This window comes from Diabrotica undecimpunctata, chromosome 9, assembly GCF_040954645.1.
Source record: "Diabrotica undecimpunctata isolate CICGRU chromosome 9, icDiaUnde3, whole genome shotgun sequence".
Classification (NCBI taxonomy): domain Eukaryota; kingdom Metazoa; phylum Arthropoda; class Insecta; order Coleoptera; family Chrysomelidae; genus Diabrotica; species Diabrotica undecimpunctata.
Window position 1 is genome coordinate 56331995 of NC_092811.1, and position 16554 is coordinate 56348548.

Below are 16554 nucleotides of genomic sequence, written 5' to 3' on the forward strand. Positions count from 1 at the left end.
AAAATACACTACAAATCTTTAACTCTTTCAACACTCATCTGCAGTTTACTGTGGTACTTGATACTAGAGTTGTTAGAACTGAAAATAACATTATTTGTCTAGATTGGTATAGAAAAAACACTAACTCAGGCAGATATATACCTTTTAATTCTTATCACCCCACCCTCTAAACAGAATGTTAATACAGTTCTAGCAACTAAAAATAGATTTTTAAAGATTTCACATCCAGTGTTTACAGAAAAAAACTTAAAATTTTTATATGAAACTCTTCTATGTGCCTAATTATTCTAAAAAACTATTAAACCAGCTGTTGTACACAAACATAGAAATAAATGTATTAGACAGTAAATTAAATCAAGAACATACTAACATTGACCCCTCTGTACAGGTCAGATATGAAACATTACCATACATTAATAATCTTACACGACCTCTCACTAGATTGTTCAGTCAATTTAATATAAAAATTCCTAATTAGAATAATAAGAAGATAACTCATTCTACTCAAAACTAAAAGATGCTATCCCAGTTGAAAAGAGTTGTAATGCCATCCATGGTATACCTTGTGAATGTGGTAAAATATACATACAGACAAGTAAAAGATGAGTCCTTCACAAGAGTGACTGCAAACATAAACCCCTTGCGACAAGTCTTAGCAACTTATACTGCTCTTGTATATACTTGTAAAAATATTATGAAACAAATGTAATCCAAATTACCACCAACATTAATGTAATTTAAACATAAAATTGTTGCTTCCCTTTTGAAATTATATTCATATAAGTTCATATAAAAACAACCTGGCATCAGGGTACAGATTTGAACCTATAATATTTTACATTAATTACTAAAAGTTGCCAAAAGGTAGGCAGCACATGACTATGTATCTAAATGTTGACTAACCTACATTAAATCGTAACAATTTATATATTAGAAAAGTATTAAAATGGGTAAAAGTGAAACATAATAAAATAATTGGTTTTGTATTAACTTTGCTTGGCTATTAAGAATTACGTCTTCTATAATAAAACATAAGAAGTAGTGGTGACATAATATATCGGTAGGAGATTTTAAACGTTTCAACTAATTTATGACGCAGTAAAATGTAAATGCCGGTTTTTATAAAAATCAAAACTGTCAATGTAAAATATACCATATAGCATAATATTACCAAAGCGAAATAAGACATATAGAAGAAAATGAAATAAAATAGATAATATTGATTAATTTAAAAAATCTAATATAAAATACTTACCCCAGGGTCTCAAGAATAGCAGGAAAAAGGTGTAGGACCTGCAATACCAATATGGCTGACTCTGAAAAAGAAACGTTTAAATGTTAATAATAATTTATATCATTATACTTCATATTTAGCATTTAATAATACTGTATAAATGATATCAAATTATATTAAAAAGGATATTAAAGAAATATTTATATTTAAAAATTTCCAGGTATACCTTTATAAATTAATCTTTCAATCAATCGACAGAAATTGTCTTTCGTTGTTCATGAAGAAGGAAAAAGAATCGTAGAATTTTCTGGAAAAAAGGAAATAGATATTTGGCATAAACTAGAAGTCAACAGTCATGTGACTTTCTTAGCTTAGTGTGATTGGTTGAATATATTATATACAAATTAGAGGTGACTATTACAAATCTATTGTGACAAATGAAATAATTAATTAATTAATCTTTTAAAATGTTTGGTTGGAGTGTTTCTTAAGGGACGATATTATGTTAAAAATAAACACGATATTTTTATTTATTACTCTTAGATATGAATAGCAACCTTGGAGAAATATATGCTGTGTTTTCTAGTATGAAAATACCAGGTTCATAAATAAGTACCTAATGTAACTTCTAAGCTATGCAACCAAGCACACGTACTTATAGCAAATATTAATAGTAAACAAACTAAACAGTAAATAAAATAGAACTTTACGAATTACCGACAATCAATATTTATTTATTTGCACCATATTATAAATAGTTATGTTAAATTATAACAACTGAAATATACCTTTTATAAATATACACTACCCAAAATTTTATGGGTTTAGTATACACTTCCACTATTTATAATAATTTTTCTTTTTTCAATGAAAGAAGTCTGTAATAAAAGTTTATTTAAGCTGTTAATACTGTGAGCTAGGAATTTGTATGTTGTAGGTTTCTAGCCATGAATCTGTCAAAATATGCCCGAGTTGAGCGAATGGACCTTAAATATCTAGCAAATTTTCTAGATGTCTTGGGAAAAACGCACAAGACTTTCTAAAACCATTTTCTAAATTAAACCAGCTAAACAAAGGTGGACTATAATTTACTGGCAGTTATGGTGGACTATTGTCATTTTTACATCTAATAAAAAATTGAAAAAAAAAGACAAATGTAATAATAAACCTTTTTATTACAAAAAATTAGAACAAATGTAAGTCTTAGTTAGTAATACAAATATAAATAAAGTCGATGTACCGGGTGGTCCAATAAGCCGATCTCTCTGCTATACCTATATCACAAACTAGTCGTGTAATTTTAGGAGAAAAAATTCCTTAGTAAAAGTGGCCAAGAGAAGTCGCTGGCAATAACTTTCAAGTTTCTGGGTTAACCCAGATATGCCCAATTATACCAAGTGTTAAATAAGTAAACTAGAAAGAGGCCTAAATTCTGCAAAAACTTGTTCAAGTAATTTTTTTTATTTTTTCAAATAGAGTGGTGGAGTGTGGGAAAGTGTTTGTGGATAAACACCTATAACTTTGGTTTGGATCAACCGATTTTAACGAATCTAGTGTCATTAGAAATAGTGTGGATGAATTAATTTACATCTACTATAAAATAATTGCATTTAGTTTTAATTGTCATAGGTAGAGGGTATTTTCGAATAGAAAAAATTAAAATTTGTTTTTCTTCAAAATGTTTAATGGAAACACCTCATCATCATCATTGGTGCTACAGCCCTATAAAAGAGCCTCGACCTTCCCAAGTCTATCACGCCAATCAGTTCTATCCATTGCCAACTGTTGCCAGTTTGCTGCGCCTATTTGTCTACCATCCTGATCTACACCATCTCTCCATCTGAGTTTTGGTCTACCCCTACTTCTACTTCCCACAGGTTGTGACATAAGGATTCTTCTAGGAGGGTTGTTCTGCTGTGATCTTGCCAGATGTCCTGCCCATCTTAGTCTTCCTATTTTTATAAAGGATACTACGTCTTTACCACCAAATATATGTTGATATCTGTGATATAAACTTTTCTCAACAAGTACTGAATCCCCACTATTTTTAGAGTCATCTTCTTCATCTGAGTCGTCCGATTCAAACTCCAAGGCATCTTCTTATAACTCCCAGTCACTTCCACTAGCTTCAAAAGGTTCCTGCTCATTCTTCCACAGAAAAGTTGTGTCCCACATGTCTAAAAGTTTCTCTGTCTTTTGCAACGTGAAATAATTCGTCTACAGTCGTGTTTGTCCAGTCTCGAATATTTCACAGCCATGACTCCCTCTTTCTACCTATTCCCTTTTTGCCATCGACTCTACCCTGCATGATGACCTGCAGAAGATTATATGTGTCATTCCTCAGTATGTATCCAAGGTGTGCACAATTGCGTATTTTTATTGTTCTCAACAATTTTTTGTCTCGATCCATCCTTCTCAGCACTTCCTCATTGGTGACCCTGGCAGTTCATGGAATTCTCAACATTTTCCGGTATATCCAAAGTTCAAAGGCTTCAAGCTTCTTAACAATTTGCACTTTTAACGTACATGTTTCTACCCCGTAGAATAGTTGGGACCAGACGTAACATTCAACAAACCTGTCTCAGCGCAGTATTCAGATTTTTGTCACAGAACAATTGCTTGAATTTTAAGAACGCTGCCCTTGTCATTTCTATTCGTACCCTGATCTCTTGGTCTGGATTTAATTCTGTGTTGATGTATATTTACCACCTGTTAGTGGTACTGAAATCAGGAATGTTTTGCGTAGATTGAAAAATTCACACTGCACGGATTTTTATTTCTCAAACAAAAAAATAATTGTAGAAACAATCGATATAATTATTGACAAATTAATTATACTTTATAATAATTGTCTTACTGAAGGGATTTTCCCAGATGTATTAAAAGTAACAAAAGTTCTACCAGGGTTCAAAAAGGGAGATTTAGATGAAATTGGAAATTGTCGTCCCATCTCAATAATTCCCATTTTCGCCAAAATTTTTGAGAGAATTGTAAATGTTCGTTTGATAGAATATCTAGAAAAACACAAAATACTTTACTGTAATCAATATGGCTTTAGAAACAAGCAAAAAGTGTAGCACTACACTACCTATACAGCAAATTGTGAGAGTATTAGGGGAAACACTTAATCTATTTAGATCATACTTAACAAATAGAAAACTGGCAGTTTTTCTTAATAACAGCTATTCTGAATTGAACACTGTCGAATATAGGGTTCGATATTAGGACCCACTTTCTTTCTTATTTATCCTGAATGATTTATTTCACTATAATTTTCCTATAAAATGTGTTTGCTTCGCAGATGATACAACTCTCATTAATACTGATATTAATTAGCATAATTTAAAAATTAAAATAGATAGTGATACCCAAAAAGCAAAAAACTGGTTTTTACATAATGGGCTGAAGCTAAACGAAGAGAAAAATTAGAATTTGATTTTTAGTTTCGATTGAAAGTATATCTCAAGAAATAGTGTTAAAGTATTAGGAATCTTTTTAGATGATAATTTGGATTGGAGTGCTCATACAGATTACTTAAGTTCTAGACTTGCTACAGAGTATATTTTTATTATGCAACTTAGTTTATAGGATTCCTAAAAGTACCCTTAGAATGTGCTACTTTGCACTATTCCATAGCAATCTATAGTACCGAATAACTGTTTGGGGCAATTCTAGTCACGCATATCGAATTTTTAAACTACAAAAAAGAGTAGTGAGGATACTTGCAAGAGCAGAGTATAGGGGACACTGTAAACCTTTATATTTAGGTACCTGGTTTTAGGTATTATGCCACTACCTTCACTCTGTATATATGAGACGCTGATTGAAATTCATGCCAACAAAGGTAAGTTTAATATAAACTCCAACTTCCATGATCACGATACAAGATCTAGAGATGCTATTAGAGCAGGTTTTAGGTTGACAAAAAACATAAAAAATTCGACTGATGTTGGTTTGTATAACTTTTTACCAGATGAATTAAAAAGTCTTCAATTTTTATCGTTTAAGCTTAAAATCAAATCACACTTTTTGAAACATTGTTTCTATTCAAAAAAAGAGTACCTCGGTACAGCTTTTACACAATAGTACTAGTTTGGTCAGGGGATTTGCCTATTATGTTGATATTTCGTATTTTTATTTAGTGTGTTAGTCGTTTCTTAAATTGTTAATATGAAATATTCTGTTTCTAATCTTTAAATTCACAAACATTTTAATATGTATGTACATATGTATGTATGTACAAATTGTCACAATTTCTTAGACTTACCAAAAACAAAATTATTTTTGTATATTGACTAAATAAATTCTATTCTATATACCGAAGAAAAATTAGGTAGTTTTAATTCTTTCAACACTTCACTTCATAATAACTGATTTATAATGGAACGTTGACCAGATGTGTTCGAATATGAGAATACGAGTCGTAAAACGAGGAGATGGCCCTAGTATATGTTTTATAATATGATAAATATTGCAAGTATTAACTCATATGTTATTTACACCACAAAGGGGGTAAAAGCAAATAGAAAAATTTTATCCCGATACGAATATATGGTTGAATTGGCTCGTTACTTCGCCGAACCCCGCCTGAAAGAACGATTGGATATTACAACTTTACGTCAAAATCTTAAGCAAAATATTAAAGTTTTCCTCAAAATTTCCGAAGATTAGAAACGCAATAAATAGTATATCAACAGCTGAGATTGAAGCAGCTGTTATGTCTACGTGCGAAAGATTACATCTTTGTGTGGACAACGATGGAAAACAATTTGAACATTTAATTGGACATTACGTTTTAATGTTCGAGATATTTGTATGATCTTTCACATATTTAATTTTAAGTTGTAATAAAGGGTGAGTTAATACTATACCTACTTACTTATGCTTATGCGTTTTTATTCATCTCGAGTTCGACAAAAGCTATTAACATGCGGTTTGTGCCATTTTGTTACGAATTTAATCCAGTTCCATTATAATTTACAATAAATAGGTGTTTTCATTACATTTTTAATAAATCATCCCAAATTTTACCATTGTTGGCCTTCTCCCATTCTTTCACAGATTCAGAATCTAATTTTTCCAAAAGAATATATTTGAGAAGTGCATCCCAATGTTCGACTGGTTGTTTTAATGCCTCCAAAGCTCTAAGATTGCTACAAAATTTATCAATTAAATTTCTGATTGAAAATGAACCTTCTTTATTGATTGCCTTTAAATTGAAGATGGCTTTAATATGGTTATGCAACAACAATTCCTTGTTAGAATATCTCTCAACCAAAAGATTCCATGTAACAGTAAAATTAGAAGCAGATAGAGGTATAGAAGCAATGACTCTCTCAGCAGAACCTGTTATGCATGCTCTTAAATAATGTAATTTTTGTATTTCAGATATACTATTATTTTTTATAACTAACGAATCAAATAAGTCATGAAAATCTAACCATTCTTCTATGTTGCCACTGAATTTTGGCAATTCAATAGAAGGAAGTTTTATATTGGAGGTTGTATATATATGATTGGATGCAAAATGTTCACTAGTAGGACTAGATGTACTGGAGGCACTAGCTGAGGTTGTTGTCAACAGTTGTTTTGCCTTAATTATAACTGAATAAAATGATGTTTCGAACGTTTCTCTGTAATTTATTTCTTCCTCAGTTATTGCGTCCAGTAAACTTTCTATTTTTAATTGGGTTTCTTGATATTGAGTATGAATACTATTCGCGTTTTCGATGCGCAATTCAATTTCAGCGCGAGTTGGCTCATTCATCTCACCGTGGGTTGAGTCCCTATCAATGAATTTAATAAATGAGGTTAATCGCGCTTTAAGAGATGCTCTTATCTTTTTTAACGTAGGCAAATCCCCCATTTTAATTCAAATTTAAATGTTTTAACTATTATGTGTCAAAGTAAACTAACAATGAACAATAAATTTCAAGATTGAAGAAGTCTAAGTTAGGAAATTGAAATGAAAGGCAGATAAGTAAGGAACAAAAGCTCACTTCCCTGATTTTTGATGATTCGATGTCCCGTCCAGTGAAATCGTCAGTATGTGTTCAATCGGATTGTATACTTGACTTGAAGCCTGGGGCAAAGGAGCACTCGATGTATTTCTGCGACTGTCTCGTTCAACGTTGTCGGCTGATCTTGTAGATTGTATGGCGTGGAATAGCACAAATATCCGAAGCTCTAAGGACCAATGTTTGTTTTGTTCTTTTTCTTAGATATGATCTGATGATTTATCTATTCGTAATGTGAAAAATTCTTATAATAAAATTATACAAAATGAATTTCAAGATCTGACTTTTTTATTCTCCCTTGACACACACAGAGATGATACAGATTAATTATTAGTTGCTATTGGCAACCTTGACATTTCCCCTTTTTAATAATTATGCAGCCACTATCTTGAACACAATAGTACTAGTTTGGTCAGGGGATTTGCCTATTATGTTGATATTTCGTATTTTTATTTAGTGTGTTAGTCGTTTCTTAAATTGTTAATATGAAATATTCTGTTTCTAATCTTTAAATTCACAAACATTTTAATATGTATGTACATATGTATGTATGTACAAATTGTCACAATTTCTTAGACTTACCAAAAACAAAATTATTTTTGTATATTGACTAAATAAATTCTATTCTATATACCGAAGAAAAATTAGGTAGTTTTAATTCTTTCAACACTTCACTTCATAATAACTGATTTATAATGGAACGTTGACCAGATGTGTTCGAATATGAGAATACGAGTCGTAAAACGAGGAGATGGCCCTAGTATATGTTTTATAATATGATAAATATTGCAAGTATTAACTCATATGTTATTTACACCACAAACACGTTAAAAGCAAATAGAAAAATTTTATCCCGATACGAATATATGGTTGAATTGGCTCGTTACTTCGCCGAACCCCGCCTGAAAGAACGATTGGATATTACAACTTTACGTCAAAATCTTAAGCAAAATATTAAAGTTTTCCTCAAAATTTCTGAAGATTAGAAACGCAATAAATAGTATATCAACAGCTGAGATTGAAGCAGCTGTTATGTCTACGTGCGAAAGATTACATCTTTGTGTGGACAACGATGGAAAACAATTTGAACATTTAATTGGACATTAAGTTTTAATGTTCGAGATATTTGTATGATCTTTCACATATTTAATTTTAAGTTGTAATAAAGGGTGAGTTAATACTATACCTACTTACTTATGCTTATGCGTTTTTATTCATCTCGAGTTCGACAAAAGCTATTAACATGCGGTTTGTGCCATTTTGTTACGAATTTAATCCAGTTCCATTATAATTTACAATAAATAGGTGTTTTCATTACATTTTTAATAAATCATCCCAAATTTTGGCATATGCAGATGATGTTGATCTAGTTGCCCGCACAACACGCAAGCTAGCAGAAATGTATACCACCTTGTCAAACGCCTCAAAAAATATGGGCCTGCAAGTAAATGAAAATAAAACTAAGATAATGACATCAATACCCAACATTAGAGCCAGAAACATCGGCCACCAATTCACGGTTGATACTTCTACCTTTGAAGTGGTGGACAAATTCACATACTTAGGCTCCCTGATCACCAAGGAGAACGTCATGACGGAAGAAATCAAGCGAAGAATAATCCTAGCAAACAAATGCTATTTTGGACTGAGTAGACATATGAGAAGCAGAAACTTAAGCCAAAAAACAAAAAGAACCATATACAAAACCCTTATACAACCAGTGTTGACATATGGGTCGGAGACATGGACCATTGCCAAGGCAGATGAAAATCTCCTGCTTATATTTGAACGAAGCATCATGAGAAGAATATTTGGTGGCATCTGTGAAAATGGTGTTTGGAGAAGGAGGTACAACTACGAGATATATCACAGATATAAACATATATTTGGTGGTAAAGACGTAGTATCCTTTATAAAAATAGGAAGACTAAGATGGGCAGGACATCTGGCAAGATCACAGCAGAACAACCCTCCTAGAAGAATCCTTATGTCACAACCTGTGGGAAGTAGAAGTAGGGGTAGACCAAAACTCAGATGGAGGGATGGTGTAGATGAGGATGGTAGACAAATAGGCGCAGCAAACTGGCAACAGTTGGCAATGGATAGAACTGATTGGCGTGATAGACTTGGGAAGGTCGAGGCTCTTTTATAGGGCTGTAGCACCAATGATGATGATGAGGTGTTTCCATTAAACATTTTGAAGAAAAACAAATTTTAATTTTTGCTATTCGAAAATACTCTCTACCTCTATACTATGACATTTAAAACTAAATGCAATTATTTTATAGTAGATTTAAATTAATTCATCCACACTATTTCTAATGACACTAATTTCGTTAAAATCGGTTGATCCAAACAAAAGTTATAGGTGTTTGTTCACAAACACTTTCCTACTCTCCCCCACCCTTTATTTGAAAAAATAAAAAAAATTACTTGAACAACTTTTTGCAGAATTTAGGGCTCTTTCTAGTTTACTTATTTAACACTTAATAAATAAAATAATATATATATATATATATATATATATATATATATATATATATATATATATATATATATATATATATATATATAATAATAAATAAAAAAAGTAGTAAATAAAAATATCGTGTTTATTTTTAATATAATATCGTCCCTTAAGAAACAATCCACCAAACATTTTAAAAGATTAATTAATTAATTATTTCATTTGTCACAATAGATTTGTAATAGTCACCTCTAATTTGTATTTAATATATTCAACCAATCACACTAAGCTAAGAAAGTCACATGACTGTTGACTTCTGGTTTATGCCAAATATCTATTTCCTTTTTTCCAGAAAATTCTACGATTCTTTTTCCTTCTTCATGAACAACGAAAGAAAATTTATGTCGATTGATTGAAAGATTAATTTATAAAGGTATACCTAGAAATTTTTAAATATAAATATTTCTTTAATATCCTTTTTAATATAATTTGATATCATTTATACAGTATTATTAAATGCTAAATACGAAGTATAATGATATAAATTATTATTAACATTTAATCGTTTCTTTTTCAGAGTGAGCCATATTGGTATTGCAGTTCCTACACCTTTTTCCTGCTATTCTTGAGACCCTGGGGTAAGTATTTTATATTAGATTTTTTATATTAATCAATATTATCTATTTTATTTCATTTTCTTCTATATGTCTTATTTGGCTTTGGTAATATTATGCTATATGGTATATTTTACATTGACAGTTTTGATTTTTATAAAAACCGGCATTTACATTTTACTGCGTCATAAATTAGTTGGAATGTTTAATATGTCCTACCGATATATTATGTCACCACTACTTCTTATTTTTTATTATAGAAGACGTAATTCTTAATAGCCAAGCAAAGTTAATACAAAACCAATTATTTTATTATGTTTCACTTTTACCCATTTTAATACTTTTCTAATATATAGTTACGATTTAATGGAGGTTAGTCAACATTTAGATACATAGTCATGTGCTGCCTACCTTTTGGCAACTTTTAGTAATTAATGTAAAATATTATAGGTTCAAATCTGTACCCTGATGCCAGGTTGTTTTTATATGAACTTATATGAATATAATTTCAAAAGGGAAGTAACAATTTTATGTTTAAATTACATTAATGTTGGTGGTAATTTGGATTACATTTGTTTCGTAATATTTTTACAAGTATATACAAGAGCAGTATAAGTTGCTTAATCTTTATTTTTGTTATTAAATAATGTAACATAATATGTGTAGGATTGCATTCGTCATCAAATAAACTTATTAAAATTATTTCCGTTACCAATAACTTCTATTTATCACGAACCGCGAGCCGAAAGCCAGAGTTAAGTACCATTGCTGAAAAAACATAAAACGAGGTATGATTGTAGCTCGACGGGGAGGGGTCGAGTACACAGTACACAGTGTAAGTAGAGCACTCAAGAAGAAGAGTTGATATGCGTATGACGGCATCTCATCTCTATACGACGTACGACGAAAGACGTTAATATTTTTGCTATTAAGCCGCGGACCTTTTTTAAGTTATAAGTAGTTACTGTTTACATTAGTTTTATATTCATTCTTCATTCCTGTAATTTACGAGTTTAACAATAAAGTGTTTGTTTCAATTCAAATCGACCCGTGGCCTATAATTATTAAACCCTAGACAACAAAGAAAAACCCTACATTTTGGGGGCTCAACCGGGATGAACGATGAACGATGAACGATAAACGATAGCGGATAGCAGATAGCAGATAAACGATAAACGATAGCAGATAGCGGATAGCAGATAAAGGATAGCTGAACAGGATATATGATATCGACAGGATTGAATGTGAAATCAGCTGACTCAACCACTGTTTTGAATTGGATTGTTTATGACGACACAACAACGCCTTGTTTACCAATACCAACTCAAGTAGATGTGCCAAGAACGAGAAACAGGAGCAAAGAGGATAAAATCTCAACCGATGAAAGATGGTGACGAATTAAAAAACTATTAAAGATGATTTGCTAAGGTAAGAGTTATTTTTCAACATTCTACCAAGCAAATAAAGACGGAAGAAGATAACGTTATTTATATGACATTTGTGTTTTGAAAGTTTTGCTTTTGTTTATATAACAGAATTAATAGTATAGTAGATGAACTCTCAGTAAAGACGCACGTGTTTCTTATTATATGAATGAACTATTTTTATTTGACCTAGATTTAATTTTGTGACTATAATAAGAACATTTTCATACATTTGAACATTTATGGTATCCGGTTTTTAAACTTTTATGAGTCTTAAGAGTGAATTCCGTAATAAATAGAAATCAATTATAATAAAAATTTTATTACTCCTATTTTTTGTCGACGATATATTTCTGTTTTAAATTAGGAAAACGATAATTTATGTAGGTTTGATAGCACAAATATGCGTTATTATGGTTATTAAAATACAATAATCATTTTTGAAAAGGTTTAATTTTTTGCATGTTTATAGTTTATATATGTAGTTACATAATATATTTTCGGTATTGTTGGATATTTTAAAAAAAATATTTTATTATTATGGCAACTTTGGGTTCTATCGGTAATATTGGCTATAAAATTACTCATGCTAAATTGAGAGTTGCTAAAATTTTACATTATATTTGTTTTACCACTGATGGTGAACCTCGAAAAACTAGAAAAGCTTTGCGTGCTTTTCCTGGATTTCGGCTTGACGACACTTCCGAACAATTTTTGAGTAAATGTCAAGACGTAAGTGAAAATTTTGATCTTCCTGATTTAATTGCGGTATGCCAAATTCTTGGTTTAAATTATAAAAATGAAAAGCATGACGTGGTTGTCCGTATTTGTTCCTTTTTGAATACCTTTATTAACGACGACGAAACTGAAGACGACGAAGAGGAGGATGACGTATCAGATATAGATGAAGACGACGAAAGACGAAAGGAAGAAAAAAGACAACTGAAAGACGAAAAAAGACAACTGGAAGACGAAAAAAGGCAACTGAAAGACGAAAAAAGACGATTGGAAGAAGAAAGACGGAAAGATGATGAAAGACGTGAAAAAGAAAAACGACGATTGGAAGAAGAAAGACGGAAAAACGATGAAAGACGTGAAAAAGAAAAACGACGATTAGAAGAAGAAAGACGGAAAGATGATGAAAGACGTGCTCAAGACGAAAGACGTGAAGAAAAAGAAAGACGAAGACGTGAGAGAAGAAACGACGAGGATAGACGAAGATGCGAAGGGCGAAATTATGACGAAGGACGACAAATATGTGATGAAAGACGTAGATATGAACGAAATAATGACGAAGAGAGACGAAAATACGAAGAAAGGCGAGATGATGAAGATATTTACATACATGAAGAAATTGGACAAAGGAGTTATAGCGCAAGGAATGACGCTGAAGTTAGATCAGTGAATACTGGAGCGACTGGTATAAGACGACAAGAATTATTTGCATTAAGTTTTAGAGACGTGGAGGACAGCATAAGATCATTTGATGGAAAAGACGAATATCCTATTCGCACGTGGATGATCGAATTTGAAGAAGTAGCTGAGATAACAGGGTGGAACAACCTACAAAAATTAATCTATGCAAAAAAATGTTTAAAAGGACTCGAGAAATTGTTTGTGCAGTCAGAAAAAGGCATCAGAAATTGGCCTGAATTGAAGAGACGTTTAATAGAAGAATTACAATAATACAATAATATATATATATATATATATATATATATATATATATATATATATATATATATATATATATATATATATATATATATATATATATATATATATATATATATATATATATATATATATATATTGTTATGATGTGTTTTTTTTTTTGAATTAATGAGCAATGAGTCTTTTTAATAATATATAGGGTTTTTATCGCGGTTCTCAAAGAATTAGCTTGTAAGTACTTTTTTAAATTATCTTTATTATAACTATTATGAAACACACATATATATCTAACCTAGTCAATGTAAATTTAAAATAAACTATCTTTAAACTGATATTCTTATAAAACTAATTAAATTCTATAGACAATCTAAAATTTAAACAAACTATCTTCAAAATTGAAATTGTTATGACACTAACTAAATTATATTAACAAAATTTTGTACCTTTCTTTCACTGAATGCCTAAATGAACTGTTTTCCACTATATATATTCTAATCACCACTGAATGTCTTCGTACTTCGGTTATCCTTGTTTTTGTGAAATTTCTTTTTGCAATTATCAGCTTCTACCAATTTAAGCTATATTTTTCTTCACCAGCATTTATACATCACCAACCAAACCAGCAAACATGCATTTATATTTATTCTTCTTTTCAATATACCAATATCCAATTATTATAAGTTGATTTATACTAATCTCCAACCATAATATAATTTAATTTCTTCCAATATACCTTTTTTTATCTTCAATAATTATTTGTGTATAATTATAAATGTGCATTAAATTATATGCATAATTTTAATCTTCATTTAACTCACTATATTAAACATTTTGACTATTTGTACTTGATTCACTGACTCCAACTAACTTTCATAATAAACTGCTTGACTTCTGACTAAAAACTTCCAAAAACTTCTGAACAATTGACTTCACTAAGTAAATGTATCTATCTTCTAACTAACTTTCATGATAAAACTGCTAAAAACTCTTCTGACTGCACTATCTAAAACTTTTCTGACTTAAAAACTTTCAAAAACTTGCCAAAAACTCTTCTGACTGCACTATCTAAAACTTTTCTGACTAAAAACTTTCAAAAACTGCCATCTTGAATCCAAATCACGGGTATTTATATCTTTTGGACATTCTAGAACCATCTCGTAAGAGATCATGTTCCAATTTGTTCTATTTCATACTTGTATGAATTTTCTGGAACAAACCATTTCGCAAACATGGCCATCTCCGGAGATCCAGAGAATTCCATTCTTTTCTATTAATAATTTTGTTTACATTTAGGCTTTTCAGATCAGAATATATAATTAAATTAGTAACTAACACTCTAATTTAATAAAATACACATTTCAAACAATATATTATTATAATAACCCCACTTATATTCGTATTATGATTCTTAATTTGACACTTGGAGTATGTATAGTTGGTTGCCTAGGCACATGGCTCACTTAAATCTATTTACAAAATTAAAATACAACTTTTTATAATTATTATATGCTAATTTATTAAAAATGCCCTCACATAAATATATTTTTATTAAATTCTCTAGTATATAACTTATTTAAAACAACCAAATATCTAATATTATGTAGTATATAACTTATAAATTATTTTCTATAAACCCTAATCGTCACAATACCCCAAAAATAATATTTAAAATAAATAATTTACTTATTATTTTTTTAAATATTAATTTTCTCATACCTTATTAAATTTAATAAATTAATAATTCAATTTTTTATTATTATTTAAAGTGTGTTAAATACATCCCTGTTCGCTGTCTATGTCAAAACAGAGAACAACGGAGCACAGTTCGGCTATTCTATGGTCAAACTGTCATGTCAAATGGAGAGAATAAAATATAACCTTAATTAAAAATATAATGGATATTGTGTTCTGTTTATTTATAGACAAAATCTAGGAATTATTTCCATTCAAAATAACTTTCATCAATATAAATTGGTAAGTTTTTCCACTTTATTATATTAGAAAGACATTTTTATAGCAATTATAGTATCGAATTTTGTGTCTAACCCCAAATTATGATTTTTAGGGTACAAATTAATTTCCATATATACAAAATTCAACAAGTACGATGTCAAATTTATTCACAACAATGAAATCTACCATCTATTTAACAAATCAAGTCTATTGAATAAAATGGATATATCAGTAATCTGTTATAGTAACAGTAAGTATTTGTATATTAGTGTTAAAAGGTATAGAAAAAATTATTCAATCTCTTCATGATACTTAAAGATGTCATTGATATGAAACAGGCCTCTTAGTCTGTTCTCTGCATCTATTAACACATAACTATTTAGTCCATTCTGATTTTCAATTGTATATGGACCTTCAAACATTGGTTGTAATTTCTTACAACGGTTTTCTTTAACATTACTTTTTCTAAGTGAACGAATTAACACTAGGTCTCCTTTTTGAAATGTGATTGGTTTTTTTATATTTCGATTTTGTCTTCTGATATATTTTTCAGCTTTCCTCCTAATTCGGTTATTCACTTTCTGCATTACTTGTTCTAACATATCCTGATTATATTCACTAATCCACTTTCTGTTTCCTATATGGCCAAACATTAAATATTCTGGTACTTCCTCTGTATTCAAATTATGTGTATTATTTAAAAAATATTCTACTTGTGGTATATGTTGCTGCCAAGTTTCGTGTTGATTTTGACACAGTATCCTTAAATATTTTATAACTTCTTTAATATATCTTTCTGCAGGATTTGCCTGAGGATGTCTGATACTTGTAAAATGAATGTTGATTCCCTTTTTCTCACAAAATGTCCGAAATTTTTGGTTGTTAAAATATGTAGCATTATCTATTATGCAATTTCTAAATGGTCCTATTTCTTCGAAAAATTGATTAATATATAATTTTAATGTTTTAACATTTGTTCTGGAGCAGGGATATAGTTTAATAAATTTTGTATATAAATCAACTATCACTAGTATATGCTTTTTTCCTGTTGGACTGAGAACTAAATTTGAAATAAAATCCATGGAAACTGTATTTAGTTTTTCATATACAACATTAGATTTATATGTGTTCTGGTTTTTGAAATTCTTTTCTTTGTTTAGTTGACATATTG